The sequence below is a fragment of the Bemisia tabaci genome, chromosome 4, assembly GCF_918797505.1.
Source record: "Bemisia tabaci chromosome 4, PGI_BMITA_v3".
Lineage (NCBI taxonomy): Eukaryota > Metazoa > Arthropoda > Insecta > Hemiptera > Aleyrodidae > Bemisia > Bemisia tabaci.
Window position 1 is genome coordinate 55,135,060 of NC_092796.1, and position 24,292 is coordinate 55,159,351.

The following is a 24,292-nucleotide window of genomic DNA, read 5'->3' on the forward strand; positions in this document are numbered from 1 at the left end:
CATAGTTCCGTTTGACAGAAATACGTCCAATTACAATATGTACTTCAACTGCAAATGGTGTAAAGTGGCAGATACACTTGCAAGTTAGAAGCGCTTGTTAAAAGTGAAACATCAATAGGAAACCGGGATTTCAATCGCTCGACGTCTAGCTATCAAATATTCCTTTCCTATTGGTGTTTCACTTTCAACAAGCGCTTCTAATTCGCAGTTGTATCTGGGTCTTCAGAGGAGACGCTAATGAAAGATGGAAGAAAGAATAAATAAAGAAAGAGAAATTAATAAGAGGTAGTTACGAAATAAAATGAAGAGAGCAAAATAAAATTAGGTATGAACTGCTTTCACTGCACCCGTTTCTTGCCAATCTGAAAGAAGAAGAAAAAATGGAAAATTAGTTTGAGGTATTTAGAATATATAAAAGAAAAAAAAGAAAAATAAAAGAAGATGAAACAACTTTCACTGTGTTCGTTTCTTATCGATGTAAAAAGAAATAGATGAAGAAAAAACATGATAAAGATTTGAAAAAAAAACACGGAGAGAAAAAGTAATATGATGTTTGAGAAAAACTACCAATTCTGTAAAGCAATTTTATCCGCGATCAGTATGCTGAAAGTAACTTGTGCTCTGACCCTGTCTCTTGTCAATTTAGAAGAGATAAATACACGAGAAAGGAGAAAGAAAAATTAGCATGAAGCCTTTGAAGAGGAAAAATAAAAATTTAGTCCCATAAAATAAGTTGATTTCATTCAAAAAGCAAAATGCCGGAAACTTCATTACTGTTTTGCCGATCTGGAAAAATAGAAAAATGAAGGAAGCAGAGCTGCTAAAGATCTAATGTAAATTAAAATTATAGCCTTTGCGCAATTTTTTTTTACTAAAACTTTAACGAGAGTTCGAACATCGATAGCTGAAGGTTGAAAATACTTATCTTTAACTGTGACGTCGCAAATCTCTGCTCTTGTTTTATTATTTTCAACCAGAACTAATCAGCAGTTTTTCATTAATATGAGTTTTTCACTCATTCTATAATATTTACGGAGAATTTTAGGGAGATTCCTCGGTTACTTTTCTTTTCTGAAAGTGGAACACCATCGGAGATTTTCAAACGTGGAGGTGTAGTTGCGCATTTTTTATTTAATCAATGTATTTTGATGCGATTCTGGATGCAAAATAATGACCTGAAACAAACAAAAATAAAAATAAAAAAATTATTAAAAGTCTAAAAGCATGAAAATAATTGGGATATTAATGAATACTTGAATTGATTATTAATCAATTTTAACCTAGCAAATATGACCTTCTTCTAAAAATTCTGGGATTCTGATTTCGTTTATTTTTTTGACTAGGCGCTAAAAATTACTCAAGATTCAAGAATGCAAAAAAATTACATAAAAGAAAAATAGCAATAATATAAGTCAAAAAGCATGAGAGCGATTGGACGATTCGACTACATTTTGCAATTTGGACCTATAAATTCTGGCTCATCTGAAAAAACACTTATGTGCATAGTGCACACTAATGGCACATACGTTGTTTTTAAACCGGGCTAGAATTTATAGTTCCATAGTGCAAAATGCAGTCCAATTAATAAATATTTTGATTGATTACTTTTAAACTTTAACCAAACGAATTGTTCACTTCTATTAAAAAATCTGCGATTTTGAGGTTGATTCTCGTTTATTTTTTCAGAATAAGCGCTGAAAATTACTCAAGAATTCAAGAAAGTTTTCACAATCTAAGGGTTTTTTTGGTTGTGTAGATCTGTGCAAATTGTAGGAAAACAATGAAGGTGATTCGATGAACGCCATATTTTGTGTCAGAACGGCATGCGATTTATCGCATCAATTGGTTCCATTTTTTCAGCTACTCGTCATTTTTCTACATTTTGAGATTGCAATTCTGTCGTCAGGAGACTAAAGCACTCGCTTACCAATTTTAACAAAGAAATTCAACGTAATAAAGGCGTGTTTTTTTTTTTTTTAGAGAAAACATCGCATTCGATACTGATATCGAAACTGCTTTCGAATGCGATATTGTCTCTCTATAAAAAAACCACGCCTTTATTACGTTGAATTTCTTTGTTAAAATTGGTAAGTGAGTACTTTAGTCTCCTGACAACAGAATTGCGATCTCAAAATTGGAGAAAAATGACAAGTACCTAAAAAAATGGAACTAATTGATGCGATATATCGCATGCCGTTTTGACACAAAATATGGCGTCCATCGAATCACCTTAATATACTGTTGATCCATAGAATTCGAATGAATTGGAATAAAATATTTATTACTTTCCTTTTTCCTTTTTTATTTATTTACCTTCTTTTTTCCTTTATCTTTTTTCTGAGAATACGAGTACCTAAAACGATGATTATATAAAAATTTAAACCTGGTACGGCCGTAGTAATGATAAAAATACTATAGAATATACCTAAAATTTATAATTTATAAGCGAAAAAATTTCAATTTGAAAAATGACTGCTTTATTTAACTTTGAAAAATAAAAATTAAAAATTTGAAAATTCAAAATTTGAAATTTGTAAATTAAAAATTTAAATTTGAAATGTTTAAATTGGAAAAATAAAAATTTGAAAAATAAAAAATTTAAAATTAAAACTATCAAAATTTCAAGTGTATAAAAATAGAAGGTATGAGTAAGCTATAAGGTTCACTTACATATTAGGAGCTTAATCCAAATTGAGTTACTACAAATGTTGGAATTCCGGTTGCTGACTGCAGTGTACCACTAAATCACTACCACTGAAACACTGAAACACTGAAGCACTGAAGCACTGAAGCACTGAAGCACTGAAGCACTGAATTACTGAACACTGAAGCACTGAAGCACTGAAGCACTGAACACTGAAACACTGAAACACTGAAACACTGAAGCACTGAAGCACTGAAGCACTGAATTACTGGAAGCACTGAAGCACTTGAAGCACTGAAGCACTGAACCACTGAACCACTGAACCACTGAACACTAAACAACTAAGCCACTGAACCACTGACCCTGACCTGCTCTGCCACCCATGGAACTTCTTCGCTTTCTAAACTCACACTGATTGAACTTTAGGGAAGGGGTCTCCCTTTTGTAAGCTCGGTTGGTCTGTAGCCACCTCCAAAAATTCCCACCCCCCTTTGCTGACCCCTCCTGCAATTAGGATGTAATTTAGAAACTATTTCCTCGTTGTCCTGTGCGGGAAACCCGAATTTTACGGAACAAAAGGACAAAAATGCATCCCTTTTTGTTCCATTTGAGTGGAGGGACCTCTTCATTGTAAACAGGATTTGAAAATCCCTGTTCTGTTCTTCGAGAAACTTCGAGACTACAAAACAATGAAAAAGGATTAAATTGTGTAAACAATAAGAAACGAAAAGAACGCTGTGAGGATGTATTTTTTGGAGGAATGGAGGGGTAAAAGTCCGTAAAAGTTCAAAACAAAAGAAAAATACTTAACCCAAAACCCTTTGGGGAGGGGCGAAAGAGAGAGGAAATCTTCTAAATGAACTGTTCCAGAATGTTCCAGAAACAAGAGCGTCTATAATGTGATGATAATGGGGAAAAATTAATCAACGCAGAACTTTATTTTGCATTCAAAACAACGTAGTTTTTTCTCCGTTCTCAAAATTGTCACGGAATCACCATGCGTGCACTGAAATAAGAAGCAACTTGCAACAGTTTTTGCTCTAAACTGGGAGGTGTGACTTGCAAAAAAGGTTAGGTAATTCCAATTGGACTTCATTTTGCAATTCGGAACTACAATATTTGTCTCATTTGTAAAAACTTTTGTGCATAGGGAAACTAATGGCACATTCGTTGTTCCTCAACTAAGCCAGAAATCGTAGTTCTCAATCGAAAAATGCAGTCCAATCGACCTTTGATGTATATTCGATGCAAGCTAATTTTTTGCTTGGATATTCCGTAAGTCGCAAAAAAGTTAGGTAAATCCAATTATTGGACTTCATTTTGCAATTTGGAACAACAATTTCTGCATCATCCGCAAAAACATTTTGTGCATAGGGAATCGAATGGCACATACGTTGTTCCTGTACAGAGCCAGAAATTTTAGTTCCTAATTGCAGAATGCAGTCCAATTCATCGCCCCGCATTGTGTCTCCGATGCAAGCTAATTTTTTGCTTGGATATTCCAAAACAAAAAAGGAAGATCAGGAAAGGAGGAAAAGGGAAGGAGGAGAGAAGGAGGATAGTCGCAAAAAAGTCAGGTAAATCCAATTGGACTCCATTTTGCAATTTGGAACAACAATTTCTGCATCATCCGTAAAAACACTTTTGTGTGTGCCACAGAGGCATTCTTCTCTATGAAGAAAACCCCTCTGGGACTTTTATAAATAGTTTCACTTGCGCCTTTGAGAGTGTGTTCCCATATTGTCACTTTAATTATCGATCACTTTACCTGAACTCGAAAATTTCCGTTGTTATCTCAGGGAGAAGAATCGGTGACTTGAGAGACAAAATCGTTATTTAGATCTTATGTATTGCAATTAAAAATATTACCGCATCTTCTTTCATTCGTTTTTTTTTTAAATACTAATATTGCACTCAGTGTTCGAAACTCACAGGCGCCAACGCGCCAAATGCGCCTAAAAAGTCGGCCATGGCACTTAAAAAATGAAGGTACTGCGCCAACGTGGCCCCTAAAAATTGCTCCCGAAAAATCTTGATTTTCATAAGAAGTCACATAAAGAAAGAAAACAAATCTATTTGAATTAAAAAAAAAACTCTATTTCTATTCTTCACAATTTCATTCTTAGTGCTTTTGTCTTACCCAAGTTACAGCTACTTACTAGTTCTGTTACGAAAACATCTTGCGTCTAACTAAATAAATATGCGTAAAATATAGGCAAATAGTCAATTTGGCCCCTAAAAAATCTTCAATGGCGCCTAAAAATCGGGCTTGATGCGCTATGTGGCTCCTGAAACTCAAAAGTGGGTTTCGAACACTGATTGCACTTCAATCGCAAACAAGTAATTGTTTGATCAAAAGGGTCAAATTTGAATCACACAATTAAACGCAGAAAACAAAAAGCGGCAGCTGAATACTTCACTTTAAAGCTGTATCCGCCCTCACTTTTGTTCTCTTCTCACGATTGTGCGCCTTCAATTTGAGCGCGATACCAGCCGCGCGCACTGGCGTTAAAATAGTGGTATCATACAAAATCCTCATCTCTCGCGGAAAACGGAGTATACCGAACCTCACAGTGGCGTGGAGTGAATTGCGATTTATCGATTGTTATGCCATCTAAACCTATGGTAAAGAATCGATTATTAAGGTTTTCGCTGCGAACACCCTGTTTATCGATCCTTTTACGTAGGTTTAAATGGCATAACAATCAATATATCGCAATTCATGCCACGCTACTGATTCCGTTGCGATGAAAAGGAAGATTGTAATGTTACGTTTTCCCTACTTTTGAATATTGTCGTTCTCAATTAATACGTATAAATATCCATTTCAAGTTACGCTAATAATCTTCATCGATATCTATCATTTTGAAGAGCTTCACAGAGACTATAAGTTTCGTTCAAGAATAGATTTATGTAATTACATTATCATTTTTTCGAGATAGAGGTCTATTCCTGACGACATTATTTGTTTTATCTGCACTGCGAACTAACTTTTGTCTATCTAATCCCAGATTTCTAATCGATCCAAAGGTAATTAATACTTCCTAATAACCCCGCAGGTATGCTTTTAATATCCCTCGCTAAATAAACGTCATTCTGGCATGAGGTACCATAATTTCTGACCTATCCGTAAAAGCACTTATTTGCATAAAGAAACTAATGGCACATACGTTGTTTCTTAAATGAGCCGATAATTCTAGTTCCTTATTGCAAAATGTAGCCCAAATATCAGTTCTCTTTCCGTCACAGCTTCGAACAGTCACTTATCTCAGTCATTTTCTACTTATTCTACATTATTCGTTTGCCTGGATGGTCTCTGACGCTTAGAACTGGCGAAACCCCGAATGATTTGAATGCAACTAAGTGAAATTAGCACCATAAAAGCTTGGTGACTTTCCTCAAAAAGAGTAGATTCCGATCTGTAATAGTGTAAGTCACGCCATAAGGAAAATAGATTCCGCTCCGCATTTTGGTATATCGACCGGGGTTTTAAGGCGTTAGACTCCGGCACGAATTTCAATCCTCGAGTTTTAATAGTGTGCAGAACTGTAGCTATGGTGATTGGTGAGGATAGGTCCGCAGAATTGGAACCCGGATTCAAACTTCCCGCTGAAAATTAAACGAAACCAACGCGATCAAGCGTTCTGTCGCTATGCGCACCGCAGGATATAGCCAGAAAACGCAGCGTATAAAAAAATGTGATTCATTTGTAACACAGCTTATGTATGTGCCACAAAAAACCCCGTTGAACAAACTTCCTCATTGTTTTTGAATGATGGTGAGGAAAAGATGCGTTAGTAAAAACTGCTGAGAGATCTCGAGGGTAAGATAACATTTTGCACCTCATACTTCTTTTCACAGGCACAACAGAACCACATACGACGAGGAAATATTTCTACCCAGAGGAAAAATTCTCCCCGAAACAGATTAAAGTTAGCCCTATCTGACCGCGATCGGATGTATGTGACCTATTAAAAAAAAAACCACGTGTAAACGAATGAATCAAAAGTAACCAGATGCAGCACGCAAACCTCATGCACCGCAAACTTTTTTTGATTCAATGCATTTTCACATAGTTGCTTTTATTGTAAATATCGACGGTGAAACTACCAAACCACGTCTCTCGTTTGCGGTGTTTAAAAATTTACGCTCACGTTTTATTTTTTTGAAGTAGACCAAATCGATATCATTCCTTGAAATTTTCACAGAATTTTCTCTGCACGAAGAGGAAAAATCAGAGAAATTTTCAAGACTGGACGTTAAGTAGTTTTTCATTAAAAAAATAAAGTATGGCAGGAAGTCTGCGACGTCGCAAACCGAGATACGTGGTTTGGTAGTTTCACCGTCGATATGTCAAATTCATCCAAAAGAAAAATAGGACATTGGGTCGACTCAATATTATTCTCCTGTTTTCTTTATTATTCTCATTTACCTTTAACTTGGCGTGACTGCGGCTACAAGAGGTACTTGAGCTCATGCATGTTTCTCAAAAAATTACCTTCCAAAATTTGGCCAAATCACTTTTGGACACACCTTATTGTGGCACAGCGCGGAACAAAGTAGAAACAGGAGTGATTTTTAAGTGGGAAGAACACGTCCTCGCTTCTGTGGCGTAAGAACGTATCTCGATTTCCGTATGAGACCTAGAGATGATGGATTTATATGTGCAACAAGGCTCACGTGAAAACTGAGTTACGTTCTTACGTCAAAGGGGCGACAATGTTGCTGAGGATACACTGAAAAAAAAATCTCGGTGTATTTACTAAGAAAATGGTAAAATTACCAAGAATTCAGGGTTCTATTTGATCCCAGTTTTTTCTTGGTAAAATTACCATTTATGGAATTGGTAATTTTACCGAGAATCTCGGTAAAATTATTGAACTTTCTCGGTAATTTTACTGGACCTTGGTAAAAACGCCAATATTTTTTATCGACTGTGGTAGAATTACCGAGATAAAATGGCAAAGTTACCGGGAATTGATTACCAATAAAAGTGGTATTCTTACCTGGAAAAAAACAGTAAAAATACCTGTTTTTAGGTAAGCTTACCAGTCTGCCTTGGTAAAATTACCAATAATTGGTAAAAAAAAGTGAGATGGTAAAGGTACCAACGGACCTTGGTAAAAACGCAGATAATTTTTTTTCAGTATAGAGAGATGTGGGACAGGAGTAAGATGCGTGGCAGGAGACTCGATACGCGTAACAAGGCCAAAGTCACGTCTTCAGCTTTTTCGTCGCTCTTCTGACGTAAGTACTTATCTCAATTTCCACGTGAGCCGTAATTTCCGTAAAGCTCCATGCTTTCTGGGGCTCATGTGGGAATGGAGATACGCCCTTACGTTGACGTTTTGTATCGGGAATGATGCGGGATGCGGTCAGCTCGGGCTTTTTCATTACGTGTTTTAGATCATTTTCGAAGATTTACAATTCACACTGCGTTTTTTTGTCTTTGCCTCGATGATTGTGGCGCGGTGCAAGGCAGGGCATCCAGCACCCCGCCGCGCCGCGTCGGACCGCGTCCACCTGCGTTGCAACCTTGTCGCCTCTCCATTACTACCGCTCAGGCAGCTCCCTCAACGAGCCGCAAGTGTTTTAAAAGAAACATCGATAGGTTTTTACTCGATTTTCAGTAAAGAGTAAAGGAAATTCGAGGAAAACATCCCTGCAGACCGATTATTGAAATTGATAGACAAAGCTATAGACAAAGAATACACAGGGAAATTAGAGCGATCCCATTGGTTGAAAGTGGTAGTTCTTACAGACTAAGTGGGAAAATGATGGACTAACTAAAGGGTCTCTTATCAGTTGTCATTAGTGAGTCTATTGCCCACCTTCTTTGTCCATCGCAAACACCCGTTTCTGCCAATGAGAGCCCTCTAAATCATTTTTGTCTCCTTTGTCTATAGCTTTGTCCATCAATTTCAATGAGGGGTGCCGTCCACAGCGAAAACGCCGTAACTCCTCTTAAAATTTCGTATTTACTTCCCAACACGTACTGTTCTATTAGGGGAAAATTCAATTGCCGTAAGGCTTAAGTTTTTCATTTTTAATTGGACGTAATTCTGTCGAACGGAACTAAGCGCCATAGGGGGAGGAAGGTAGAGAAGAGAGGGGCTTGGATTGGCGGCGGAACCGGCGTCGGAGCTCAGGGTCGGGCCATTCGTCCTATACTCGCAATGCTTTTCCATGGCGCTTAGTTCCGTTTGACAGAACGCGCGATCCGGGATTCTAAATCCCTCAAAAGGAACTCAAATTGGCGCTTAGCTCCGTTTGACCCCAACCGAAATTCCGCCCAATTCCGAATGGTATGACGGAAGTGTATCGAAAAAATGAAGGATGAATATTTTTGTAAAAAATGGAAATGGTATTTTATTACCCTCTTACATTTCAAGGGCATTAGTGGCCCTCATTTTTCTAGACTCTTAGGGTCCCCATAAAGATACACTCTATGAAAAAGGCTCCAATGCGAAGCGATTCCGAGGTGCGTCTCAAAATTACCGTTCTAATAGTTATAATTCGTAGTTTCTGGCACAATCCGACAAATACATTCGGATTCGGTGCATGATGGTACCTTGGTTTGTCTTCGCGCGTGATCTCACATAAATAAACCCAACTCGGGCCCAGATAACCCCGTGTGCTCACGGGACGGATCCTTGGAACAATCAAATAAGATTTCAACGAAAATCTCTTGGTCGTGGAGTTACGAGCAGACGAGTATTCGCGCGAGAAATGCCCACGTTTTTTTCGTAAAGCTCTCCGCAGAGCGAAGCCACGCACGTACACTAGAAACTCATTTACCTGGTTGCCCCTCATGACATCCTGAAGCAGGTTCCCTCTAAAACCGAGAAATGGACACGAGATAAGTGGGAACAGACTGTTGCTACCGGCTTTCACATCATTTTAGAGTCGTCGTTAAGATGAGTTACTCAGCACGAGCACCAACACCAGGAGGGATGCTGGCTTTGAAGATATCATGATATGAATATCGGTAGCTAAATGGAGAATAGAACCTGATATGCTTGGTGAGGAAATCGGTTTTTTTTTATCTCTGATGGCAAATTTGGTGTTTCAGACTTTCTCCTCTACCTACAACAGATTCGGTTTTGAAAAAAGGAAATTTTGAAGTAGTTCTAAAGGAACAGAAGAAACGTGGACGCCAACGGGCTACTAAAACATCGCACAATCTATCTCTGACATTTCCCGGTCATAGTTTCCTCTATGGGAACCCAATCTCGGTATTTATTGGACAGTTATTTTTAAAGAATGGAAATTCATACCCTGGAAAGCGCCATCGGATGTTGCTCAGATCGTGCAGTTATTGATCTTCTTCATTCGGAACTCAATGTTTTGAGAATAACCATTGTTTGCACAAAAAAAAAAAAAAAAAAAAAAAAAAAAAAAAAAATAGGATTAGAATTCCGTGAAAATTTTGTAATTAAAAGTCGTTGAGGCGGAGGCATTTAGCATTTCTTGCAATGCGGGCCTTTATGCACAATCTTTGTAACAGCTGATAGCACTTACCAGCAGGCTGATCATTGAAATTGATAGACAAAGTTATAGACAAAGAAGCCAAAAGGGATACGGGCGGATCCTATTGGTGGGAGGTACGTCATAGACTAACACTAACTAACGGCAACCGACAACAGACCCTACGGTTAGTCCACCATTTTTCCCTTTAGCCACTGAGAATCACCCGTTTCAACCAAAAGGATCGCTCCACACTCTCTGTGTCCTCTTTGTCTATAGCTTAGTCTACCAATTTCAAAAATCAGCCCGCAAGTTTAGAATTTCTACTCCTCGCACATCACCACATTAGAACTTGTGCATTTATTTCTATGATTGTGCCTCCATTCCTTGCTGAGTGAGTCCCTCGACCATACCTTGGCACCATCCTCCCCAGAGGAAATTCTTCCTGGACCACTGATTTGAGAAGGGGTTTTCCTCGTCGAAAGCTTTCGAGAAGCATTTTAATAACTTTATAGAGCTGTCACGATAAAAACGCAATATTTCAAAATGAGGAGGAAATTATGAGTCCGAGGCCCGGATGATCGGTGTGTCTCCACCTCATTGAGAGCCACAAAACAAATTCTTGAGATTTCACGAGTCAGTGAAAAAAAAGGAACGCTCGTGTTTAAACTTTATGTGAGGAGAGACTGGACCGAAAGGTATGACGACATTCCAGCGATGACTGCCCAGCGTGACAGGGGACAGGGGCTCAGGACCGCAGCGCAGGCGCAGACACGCCGCTTCTGTCCGAAGGAAAAACGTCGTATCAGCGCTTCGGGGTTGCCAAATTTCCTCCACTAAAATGTTCATTTTTGAAGAGAGTCATAAATATTTCCTCTTGAAATGTGTAGCGGGCCGATTATTGAAATTGATAGACAAAGCTTTAGACAAAGAAGACAAAAGGGATATGGAAGGATCCTATTGGTGGAAGCGGGTGATTGCAATGGACAAAGGAGTTAGGTAATAGACTAACTACCGACGAGAGACCCTTTAGTTAGTCCATCATTTTCTCCCTTACTCTGCAAAAACCACCCATCTCAACTAATAGGATCCCTCACTGGAAAAAAAAAAACACATTTGATCTAGAGTCCAGGCTCTTAAAAACATCGACAAGAAAAAGGACTCTTGATTCAATCAGATTTAAGCTTAAATCAAGAACCAAGCCTCTTCATTTGAGCGGATTTCCTTTTGATTTAAGCTTAAATCGGATTGAATCTAGAGTATTTTTTCTTGTCAATGTTTTCAAGAGTCTGGACTCTAGATCCAATGTTTTTTTTTTTTTATTTTTTTTATTTTTTTACCCCAGTGCTGCATACTCCCTATGCCTTCTTCGTCTATCGCTTTGTCTATCAATTTCAATAATCAGCCCGCAGGTGATCTAGATCCGATAGCGAAAAAAATTCTCCGGAGAATTCGAAGAAAATATTCCCAAATTCCCCTGAAAATTCATATTTTGCCGGAGGAAATTTGGCAGCGTCTGAGGGCTCATATGACGTTCTTCCTCACGGCGGCAGAGCGCGAGTCCGGCGGCTCCGGTGAGGAGGAAGAGGAATGGGCGCACCAGATCCAGATTGCGGGCATTTTCGAGATGTCTTATGCGACTAATTGATGCATTAATTGTGCCCGGCAACATGCCGTCATAATTGCACCGCACTTAACTAATTATACTCCTACATCGCCGCCCACCCCCGCTCACCCTGGGCTCTGCCTACCACAATCATCTTCGCTCGCACATTTACATATTCTTACGCCGGCTGCACGGCTCCCTCTCTCTGGCCCTCCCCCTCCCCTTCCCCGCTACCAGTGGCGTGGCGTGAATTGCGATATATCGATTGTCATGTCATTTAAAACTATGGGAAAGGATCGATAAACAGGGTGTTCGCAGCGAACACCTAATAATCGATTCTTTACCATAGGTTTAAATTACATAACAATCGATATATCGCAATTCACGCCACGCCACTGCCCGCTACGGAGTTTTTTCCTTCGCCTTTCTGAGCTTTTTTTACGGTTCTATCCAGCTTTACTGCCGTGCTGAGGAGAAACGCCGTATGAATATGCCAGAGTTGCCAAATTCCTACGAATAAAACATACATTTTTGAGGAAAGTTGTGGATATTTTTCCTTAGGATTTTCAGATATTTTGGATGAAATGGCGAACAAAATGGTTTAAAAAATTTGGAGAAAAATATTCACATTTTTTCCTGGGAATTCGGTTTTTATTGAAGGGAATATGGCAACGCCTAAATGCTCATACGGCGTTCTTCCTTAGCACGGCAGTATAGGGATTCATGCTGTTGGGTTTGTTTATACACGTATACGGCTATGTTGCCAGATGCGATACATTTAGGCTGCACAAACTGGAGGCTATGGATTCGATCGATATAAATTGACTGAAAAAAAGAGCTTTAATCGATCGATGCCGATTTGATCGACAAATTATGAAAAAAACGATGTCGATTCGATCAGCATGAATTGATCGAAAAATTAAAACTTGAACTGATCGACGTGATTTCATTGACATCTCTGTGAATCGATCGACAACTCAGTGAAGCTATCAACAGCTCCTTGAATCGATCGAGGAATCCGTGAATCGATCTATTTTTTGGGCCCCATCGCGATGTCATATTAGTAGTAGTGCCGGCGAGGCTCCCTCACAGAGCTTGGGAAATAGCGGAACCCTCCAATACATGTAACCAAATCTGTGAAAAGGGACCTTATCCTCCAGGAGAAAATTTCCGAAGAGATCCAAAACGGGAAAATTCCAAATTCAGCGATTTCGAGTTCTCAACGGGAAACGCTCTCTCGAAGCCCCTGAAACGAGCCACGCGCGAATTTAGTTTAATTTTCTTATCACAGAGGGTGCTAGATACTCTTTCTTCGTGCACATGTCAGAATTCTTAACCTAAATTGAACTTGAGACTTTCACCTAAGATTGAACCTAAAATTTTAAAAGTTTTGTCTTGGAACTTCAGGACACGGTATCTTGCTCAATTTTTGAGTTTACAGGGTCAAACTCGCGCCAAAATTTCAAGATTTTCTCTCTCCATTCAGTACGGCACAACTAGAGTCCCTTTATACTGAGAGTCAAGACAATGTGAATCCATTTCTGATTGATTCCCGTATTTTAAGCCTTCACAGTGTCACAAACGGGAGTAAAGATTACATTTTTGTCGATTTCAAAGATTATAATCTGGAATGGACCAGGGAATTATGGGTTCGGCAAGGAACAAACGGAATGAGAGCAACATGAGAGAAGGAACGGAGAGAGGAATTTGAGAATGAGCCGATCAAAGATTACGAAAAACGTTTAATTTCTCTAATCTTTATTCCCGTTTGTGACTCCATGGGGGGTGTTGTCTTGACTCTCAGTATAAAGGGACTCTAGGCACAACTAATTAAGATTTGAATTTTTGAGGGATACAAGATCCATTTCATTTATACAGATCTGGTGAGATTAATTGCAACTGAAATATGGCAGCGACGCAGTAAATCAAGCGGCGTTCACGGCAGGTGACTCACGGCCGGCGTCTTTTCTCCAGGTTGCACTGCATGGGTGACAAGAGGCGCAGCGTGCTAAAAGCGACGGGCGTCGCGGCTCACGGGGCACTGGCCAGCGCCCCCCCCCCCCCCCCATCCTCATCGGCTAGGATGCAATTCTCTTTACCATTGAGTCATTGACTTAAGTAACTGCGCTAATTGCCTAAATCAATGAGTTTATTTTTAAAGTTTTACTGCAGTCGCGGAGAGTAAACAAAAGTCGTTTTAACCGTGCAGCGAGGGTCTCTGGAGAAGAGGAGAAATGCTCACGGAATGGCAGAATGCAATGCCGATGGTGAGCTGCGTTGAGTCAAATTGAAAAAGGGGGCGCCTCAAGACGCCTTGGTTTAGGCGTCTCAGGTGGCAATAGTATTTGGCACCGAGACCAAAAAGTGTTTGAATGAGTTTTTGGGTGATGAAACATTCAAGCCTATGAAAATCAAATCACGTTCAATCATCATAAAGTTCAAAAGTTGACTATTTAGCTCGTTTAAGTTTAGATCTTAAAAAATCTGGGGAGACTTTGACTGTCAATCTTTTGCAATAAGGTACTACAACTGCTGGCTCATGCATCAAAACACTTGTCTGCATATGGAAACTAATGGCACATATGTTTTTCTTAAAATGAGGTAAAATCAGTAATCAGTAGAAAGGATTTTGTAGGGAATTGAATGAGAATAGACTCATAGATTTTGATAATGACGTTGTGCGCGTAAAATTTCCCTTGAGCTGACATTCCTTCATTTAGAACACCATTGCGATCGTTTTCAATGAGCAAACTCCCTTTACCTTCAAAAGAAGGTTTACTTTTTGTCTGCTACGCTAAAAACAACATAGGACTTGCTAATGTGCTCAAAACTGTGCCGTCGAGAAGTTCGTTGTTCTGTCCTATTTGGGCTCAGGTTCAAGATATTTTCAGAGTCCATACTCATGAAGAGCGACTAAAGCGATGTACGTAGGATTGTATTACTTTGACTTGGACGCTTTCACATAAGGGATACGTGCAGTTTACATTCTTAAACAGGCGTTCAAGTCCCTGCGACGCGACGCGCTTTCTCAAACCTTAGCTGTTCAGACGTGGACTTGAAGAATTTTAACTCAAGACTATCAAACATTTTGCGAAAAATTCTAAGGTTATTCTCAAGATAAGGCCCACCTATGGGTGGTTTTAAAAAAATGTCCAGTCTTGAATTTTGATTCCCAGTAGAATTTCTGGAAGATAGATGACAAGAATAGAGCTGAGAAAAATTTCGGGTCAACCCGACAATTTTTGAAGGGTGCGCACCCCCCCCCCCCCCTCTTGTTAAGAAAAAAATGTGATTTTTTGTGTTTTCACTTTCGGCCAATTTTAACACACTTTTTAAAATCAACAGATCGATTCGAAATTGTCAACTACCTGTCTTTCAGAATTTCTAATGGAGACCAAAATCCGTCACCAAAAATGTCTTCTCAATCAACCTGTCGACACGGATAGGATCCGGGAAGCCGACCGCACGTATTCAAAATTTCGTGGGCACCAAAAGGCACGTCCGTCGCGTCGCCCGTGCGCAATGCATTGTACAGCGCCTTCAACATCGCAGATAAACTTCACACTCTACACCTTTACGCATATACGTTCCGATGTGCAAATTGCCTATATTGCGCCTGCCAAAGTGTGAACCGTCTTCGGGTTTCTTTGGAGGTGCTTACCGTCAGTTCTTAAATTTTACTTACCTCTTTATTTTGTTTTTTATTTTTTTCGAACCTCTCCAATTTTTAATTTACATTTCTTAATCTATTTTAACTTTTTTCACTCTCCTGATTACTTCACAATTTTATTTATCACATTTAATTGATTTTTTTCAAATTCTTAATTTTCTGACTCTTTTTCATGGATATTTTCTGTCATAATTTCAAGGAATTTTTCACAATTTTAAATTTTTTCACTTTTTCGTATGATAATTTTAAGAAAATTAGAACTGAATTGTTCATTTTTCTCTAATTCTTCTTAATAGGGTTACCTATGTCCCTGTGGTTCTATTCTACTTACCTACATTGATTCGTGTTCATTAAAATTTATTTCTATAATCTTTGTTCTTATTTTCAGCGACGACAACAGCCTCTTAAATATTTATTTTGGTGGGCATGAAATGCAGATCCTCAGATGAGTAGGATCTCTCGGTACTCTAAGTGTATACGTGTCTTATTATGATCTGGTAAGAAAAATATTCAAACTTTCTATTTTTTTTGGAAAACATGACGCGCCCGGCACGGTGCGTAAAAACATGGCTCAAACTGCATATCAGATGCTTTAAAATTTCGAAAATTTTCTAAAGGAAACCCCTGGACCCCTCTCCCGCTTCCTCCATTCGAAATGTCTGAATCTGCCTCTGCAAGTTTTGTATGTTTCTACAATAAGCTCTCGCATTTGCAATATTTTGAAAGTAAGAATTCATGAAACCACGAACTATCACTATTTTCCTTTTCAAAACGCTCCTCATATTATAAGATACTTTGAACTGTGATATTGTAAGAAGTCTTTATCTTAAAAGTGATGTATCTTTTGAAATGGATGCTCATTTTTGAATCTGAAATTTGTACAGCGCGCCTTAGGATGACGCAAATTTTTAAAAATGATTCCTGTCTAATAATCTTATTTTGCTGGAGATGTCAGTAACAATCTTTTTTCTAGAAGCCGTGCGTGCTGATCAAAAGTGAGAGGTGCGCCAAAAATAAGAGAAAAGTCTCAAGTCAGAGTGAAATGTAAGCGAAATTGAAGTACTTTTCCAATTGCGCTGATCAGCATCACATTCCGTGGCGTATAGAATCATCCTGTGCATTTCCTAGAACCTTCGAGGGGTCCAGAATGAGCATAATCATTTCCTGTATCCGCGCTTGACGGCGAAAGCAATCTCATCGCAGACACTTGCGGAAAATTTCCAGTTTTAGTGGTTCAGATAAAGTTCGTTATTGACACTGAATAGGATAATACTATCTGTCATATTTATCGGTCAGTTTCCTGTAAGTGGTGGGAGGTTGTTGAGAAAATATTAGACTGAATCTATACACATATTGGAAATAAAGACACATTGGATCTAGAGTCTAGACTCTTGAAAACATTGACAAGAAAAAGGACTCTTGATTCAATCAGATTTAAGCATAAATCAAGAGGAAATCCGCTCAAATTAAGAGGCTTGGTACTTGATTTAAGCTTAAATCTAATTCAATCGAGAGTTTTTTTTCTTGTCGATGTTTTTAAGAGTCTGGACTCTAGATCCAACGTGTTTTTTTCCAGTGTACATTCAAGTCGCTTCTGATCGCCACTCTTGTCTATCGACCCAGAGGACATCTGGTAAATGACAATTTATAGTTTCATCTTGAATGCCACCTATCCACGATTTTGTTGGACGTTCCCTGCGTCTCCTCCCAGGAGGAACAGACTGAATAGACTGAAGACTGAGGAATAGACTGAATCTTTACATTTCAGTAATCTCTTAAAAATTGCCTTCGTTTTTCTTCTACGTTAGGATTGTTAGGGAGCGTTCTTAAATTACGTAATGCACTTTTTCGGCATTTTGACTCCCCCCTCCCTCGTAAAGCTTTTGTGACGTAGGTCCTATCCATTAACACGTCACCACAAAATGGCGTAACGCTCTACTTGACACCCCCCTCCACCCTAGAGCGTTACTTAATTTATGGACGGCCCTTTAGCAGAATATTCTGTAAAAATTTAAAGCTATGGAGCTGGATAGTCCCTCTTCCAAAATATAATGTAGGAGTGTGCATTTTGAAATACCGCAATGGAGATACGCACTGGAAAAAAACTCATTGGAGCTGAGTCCAGACTCTTAAAAACATCGACAAGAAAAAATACTCTTGATTCAATCAGATTTAAGCTTAAATCAAGAACCAAGCCTCTTAATTTGAGCGGATTTCCTCTTGATTTGAGCTTAAATCTGATTGAATCAAGAGATCATTTTCTTTTTCCTTTTCCTTTTCCTTTCCTTTTCCACCTCTGATCCTTTTTCTTATCAATGTTTTCAAGAGTCTGGACTCTAGATCCAATGTGTTTTTTTCCATTGCGTGCATTGGTGGCTCCAGAAAATTGGCAACATTGCTTTTTTCTCCATCTAAATCAATGGAAATGTATCGATTTTTAGAGGGGCCAGGTACGCCGATAAGAATCGATTATTTAGCATAGGTTTAGGCGAAAGAAATCCGGTGTTGCCAAATTGCTGGATCCGCTTTTGGATACGTGGTTTCGCACTTCGGCCATCGATATGTTACGTAAAAAGGCACGCTCTATCACTGGATCCCTAAAGTACTGAGACTCTACTATAAAATGCACACTGGGCCAGTACAGTGCAGCAGGAGCAGCGCAGCGTGGCAGCACTGTCGGCGGCGAGTTTGGGAGTGATGAGGTTTGCAAAACTGGCCGTAAATCATGCCAATCGACCGAGTCGACCCAGTCCGAGTCCCAGTGCAGTGCATCCTCCGTCCTTCACGTTTTGGAGATCCTAGAGCCGTTTGGCGGGCACAGTAATTATCCTGCACTTTTCTCACACGAAGCATGGGAGTCTCATCCCGTGGATATGCAGATTTTGTTTGCCAACCGACTGAACGCATTCTTTCGTCCGCGCAGCGACCTCATTTCGCGGCGAGGCGTGAATGATCGACGATCGATATTTACCCATTTGAAACTATAAAAAAGAATCGATTGTTAAGGTGTTCGTTGCGAACACCCTGTTTTTTCGATCCGATCCCGTAAGTTCAAATGGCAGATGAGTCGATGTATCGTAAAGCACGCCACACCTTTGATCTCATTCCTTCTGCGTCTCCTCTTCATTGTGTCCCGAAACATACATTTCTCTCGCATGGTTGTCGGAGGCTCTTTTATGATTTTGTAAGTGCGAGGCCTCGACGTAAATCCAAATGTTTCTCGATGATCAAAACTTGAAATCTCTTGACAGCGAGCTGATTGTTGACATTGATAGACAAAGAAGACAAAATGGATATCGAAGGACCCTATTGGTAAAGGCGGGTGGTTGCAATGGACAAAGGAGGTAGGTATTATACGAACTAACGGCAACCCACGAGAGATCCCACAGCTACTCCACCATTTACTCCCTTAAGTCTCAGAAGCACCCATTTCTCTCAAAAGGACCCCTCCATACACCCCATGTCTCCTTTGTCTATCGCTTTGTCTATAGCTTTGTCCATCAACTTCAACAATCACCCTTTTGGGTGTCTTCCGTCAGTAAAAACCGGAAACTATCACTGAAATTGGGCATGGATCAGGAAATTCTGAGTGCATCAAGCACTGTGTTTACACAAGTGTTTTTTTGTTATACCTAATCAGGGTTGCTTGGAAAAATCAGGGATTTTGAGAGCAACCTGGAAACAGAAAGTTAGGGAAAAGTCAGGGGATATCAGCGGTGGTCAGTGCATTTTTCCAAAACGGCAGGAAAGTCAGGGAACTTAGAAATCGTATTGAGTTTCTAACCCTGTTTGTACATGGAAAAGTGAAACGTTGGATTCAATCCATTTCATATTTTGGTTAACAATATCGAACGAATGTCAACTTATCGCGCCAAAATACGCAGTGTTCGAAACTCACAGGCGCCAACGCGCCAAATGCGCCTAAAAAATGAAGGCTGTGCGCCAACGTGGCCCCTAACATTTGCCCCCCCCCCCCCCCAAAAAAAAAAAAAGTCCTAATTTTTCTGTTTGGTGATTTTTCGAAATTTCTCCCACGTTACAGTCACTAGTTCTGTAACTGAAACATCTTGCGTCTAACTTTTTACTAAATGCACCGTGATATATAGGCAAAAAGTCAATCTGAGCCCCTATAAAATCTTCAATTGCCCCTAAAAATCGAGCTCGTTGCGCCACATGGCTCCTGTTTCGACACTGTTCATGCGGCGTTTTTCCTTGGAACGGCAGCTTAGAGCGTCGCGTCGTTAATAATCGGGAGAATCGGGGGGAAAAATTAATTCGCGTTAAATATACAACCCTTCCCAGCGGCGGGATCCTGAGCGGAGTCCGTGCGACAATGTTTCCATACGGAGCTGCTCGCTCATTAGTTGCTCCGTTACGTTCGCTACGTTCGCCGTGGCGTTTTCCTTATCGTCGCCATGGCCCGGAATTAGGCTTGTCTCCTCGGTCCCCGGTCGCCGCTCGGGTCCTGCCTGGCTGTGCCCGAGCGCTCTGGCTCCTATCCAGCCCCCCCCCCCTCCCCCCCGCTGCACCGCCAATCTCTCCCTTGTAGCGAGTTTTAAATTAATTTTTCTCAATAAATCGTCGTTTCCTCGATCGTAAATTATCCCAAGTCCGAACACGACGTTGCTAAATCGGGGGGATGAACGCGGGCTACCCGCGGGACGGCGGGTATCCTCCCGGTGCAAGTGGCGACTGGGCTTGTATGTTTTAATATGCATATTATATGCATTTATATGTACACACATGATTTCATGCGAGTCCGAGTTCCCAACATGCTGGCGCGACGTTGCCCGACGCTCCAGGGAAAACCCGGGGACACCGTGAAGAGGCGCTCATGCCCGGCAGCGAAGGCTTTCCTTTTCGTCGATGGGAAGTTTTTTTGGCGGAAACTTGGAGTGTGCTCATTATTCGGCGATTCAAAGTTCATGGTGATTTTTTAGAGAGAGTTTGGGAAACTGATTTTGCATCATTTGCTACTTAAAATCGCTCGGTTTGGTGTTCTAAATATACAGGCAGGGTATGGTGATCCTGAGGTCCAGGACCAGGCACCTCTTCAGTTAACTTTTGAACAAATCGAAATGGAGACTTGAATTTTTTAAATGATCCTAGGTCAAGGAAAGCTACTTTCGGGACACCCTCCCCCCCCCCCCAAAAAAATGAAGGGGACCTCTCTGAATAAGAACAAGAATCCTAAAGTTCAAACGGATAATGCGGAATTTTTTAATCACCCTGCATGGCTTGATTGATGGACCTGTCCGGAATAATTTTTTTACAAGAGATCCGGAATGTATAGTCTCCTCTTTATAATATTATCGTCTAATTTCTATTGATTAGTTCATGATCTTAATTTTAACGAAGTGAAATAGAAGGGACTTGAATGAAAACAGAATTTTTTGGGTCCTCATGACTACTTAAAGAAAGAACATTGTTCTTATTCAGTCGTTTTTGGATTTTTAAGGCCCCTAGTGAAAATTGAAGAATTTGGGTTATTCTGATCAGCTGACAACACAGCGTAGAGTAAGGCGCACGGACACACGCACCCTAGTTTATGTCGTGCGTGTGTTTGTGTCTGAGGCAAACCTGCTGCCTCCATGCTACACACAATGCTGCCAGATTGTCAGTCAGAATACTATTGAATATTTGCAATCGTGCAAATTTCGATACTTGACACGACGGATAAACAATTGGTTTCAATACTTAATGATATGGCAATGCCGCGCGCCGGATTAGTTTTAGCTGAAAAGCGGAAACGGGCTGAATAACCTGCATTTTGTGAATTACGAGTATTATTCTTTTCGCACTTCATCATATTTAATTTAAAGCGTTAATCTGTCAATGCTACATGAGACTAAGCTGAATCAAAGTGTAGTTTTTATAAGTCGTAAAAAATACTGGTTAGTTTTTATTTTTCTTGCTCAGAGACAGAGACAGTATTTTCTTTCAGGTGTTAAAATTTATTATTCGAGCTATGTGAGCGTGATGAGTGTTACACAGTAAATAGTGTTTTTCTCACTCGGGTAATATGGAAAGCGCGGCATAACGATTACTTAGTTTTAGCGCGAGTTCGTCTCCCAGAAATTTTTCCAAAACAATGATGGAAGGAACCTAGAAAAGACTTCGATTTTGGTTAAGTTTCCGTCAATTATCATAGTCCCCCCATCTCTTAGAAAACGCTGCAAAACGATCGATAATAAAGCAGTTTGTTTGCTCTGGGCGGCTCTATCAAATATATCAACATACTCTATGTCTGAGTCTATTGAGATTGTGTTGTTTGCTTTTTAAGAATTCATTGATTTGAGTTTGCGTAATACAGTAGAGGTGGAGGGATTTAATATTTGAAATGGAGGGAAGAATGAAAGGGGGAAAAGATACCTTCATGCGTGGCCGAATAGTTGCATCATTAAAAACCCTATCAACAGTGTAGCAGTATGAAGATTAGCAAGTGATGCGGATGCTTGTTATTTGATTAAAATTGACGACGCGTTAAAAACGCCTTCAAGTGAAAAGATACTTCCTTGCGCGACCGCGGAGGCCGAATAGTTGCATCATTTAAAAACTATCAATAGTGTAGGAGCACGAAGAATGAAGATTAGCAAGTAATGCGGATGCTTGTAATTTGATGAAAATTGACGATGCGTAAAAAACGCCTTCAATTGAAATGAGACTTCCTAGCGCGGCCGCGGAGGCCGAATAGTTGCATCATTCAAAAATCCAATCCAAAGTGAGTAGTACGGTTTGCTCGAGATAATGATTTGATGAAAAGTGACGACGCAATCGGCAAATTGTATTCTCGTAAGAAATTGAGTTTGAGAAATTATTTCTTCCAAACATTCGACACATCAATTCACATCTCAATTCGTCTGACACAATTTATATTTTCTGTTACACAGGTAAATTGAACTGTTTTTCAAAACTTTAGCAGCATCCATTATGAAGCACGCTATTCTGGGAAGTATCAGATTGAAACCATCTTTATATGTATTGAGCCCTCGAGGCCGTGTTAAATATCGGTTACAAACTTAGAATAATAAATTCCAAGGGTTTGTAAGTGTGAATTTTAACCGTGCACGAGGCTGAGGCTTATCAATCGAAAGAACAATTTCTAACGCCCAATCAAATCGCTTTGTTAAAACTACGATCCTAAGGGAAGGCTACAGAGGAATAAATTATGACACGAAGACTACACCATCTGAAAAACAAAAGACGGAGGCGGGAAAGTTCACAAATCAACTGAGATAAAAGACAAAAAAGTGAAGTGCTTTTTTCTTTTGTATCCAACTGCAAGACATTTCAATATTTCACTTTCTCTTCAGTCTTTCATGCCATCTTTCCCCCAGCCCGTCTTCGTGTTCGGTCCCTGCCCCTAATGACGAGTAATGTTTTCTGTTTCGTATCAAATTTTGCTCAGGACGCCTCTCTTATTTTCTTTCAATGCAGATTCTTAACAAATTTCAGCAACATCCCCAGTCTCATTACCTCTCATTCACCTCTCCGCTATAAAAAGAAAAAAAGAAGAAAAAAAAAAAAGCTTTGCCGGATATCTGTGATCTGCCGATAACTTTTGTGTACTTGTAAATTGTCTGATCGTTGATTTGTGGTTGTCGCATTAAAGTTACCCTAAATTTTTGCATTATTTGTCAGTTATTCCATCATTGGTACACGTACACACAAATATTCCGCCACTAGTGACCATTCACAAGTTGTTTCAGGGTGTTTAGCTACCTGAGGGAGGAGAAAATTGAAGAGATAGCTGTTGGCACATTAAGGGGGTGATTTTTGCCTGTCCCCAAAAATTAAAGGCTACTCTTATCTTCGGATAGGCGACATATCTGACGTACAGGCGATTTATCATATTCCTCCTTCATTCGCTACGTGTAACTCTCTTAGAGGCGATGGTCGGTTTGATTTTTAGACATACGCACCCTTTATAGACCTCTTGAGAGACCTTTAAGTATATTTCTTCCATTTCAAAATGACAATTGATTTGGTTATATAATAGCAAATCTCGAGCAAATTTCACCTTCATCTATCTCGAAATTCAAAAATAAGAGACATCTAAAGTGTAAACGCGATGCAACTAATCGCGCAACATGGATGTCCATATTGCATATGAAAAATGTAATACGCTATGGCGTGAGTCGTACAATCGCAACGCTCTGCTCTATGCAACTAGTTTGAAGCACCATTACGAATAAGATAAACCCAACCAAACACAATATGGAAATAAAGCGAGGGAAAGGATGCGCGTTTACGACGGCGCAGAGATACAACTATTCGTACTTGATGGATGTCCGTGCTGCATCTGAAAAATTGAAGGCGCGATGGCGCGAAGCGTGAGCTCTCAATGCTCTGCTATATGCAGGTGTCGCTCAGATTCGGGAGAAAAGTTAAAAAAGAGGCCCGAATTCGTCTTTCCTGTTTTCGGCTGTGTTGATACTCGTTCTTTCTTCTTTTTTCAGGTTCTTGTCTGATTCTTTTTTAGGATGGATTTGCAGACCCACGTCTCAAGCTCGTATAAATCGTAGCACTGACACGGTTCTTGTGGAAATAATGGTGCTTGGATGCGTTCAGTGGCTCTAATTTTTTTTGTTTTCTTTAATTTCAGAAGTCTGCCGGTTACTTCAATACCTTCAATTTTGCAAGTTTTACTCTGTACGATTAATAAACTTTGAGCCTGAAATAGCGTAAACTTATGCTGCTTTGCCAAAATTTTCTGAACCCCTCTCCACGTAGGGGATGGCCTACCAAGAAATATCACATTATCCCGCTTTAACCAGCCAAGGAAGGGTCTACGCCCTCAGATGCGAGCCAGTCCGACCCTGCGGAAAGCTGCTCTACGTAAATTTTTGAAAACTCTCTTGATTCCTCCTCTCTGCAAGCAGAATATTTTTTCAAGCCATGAAGT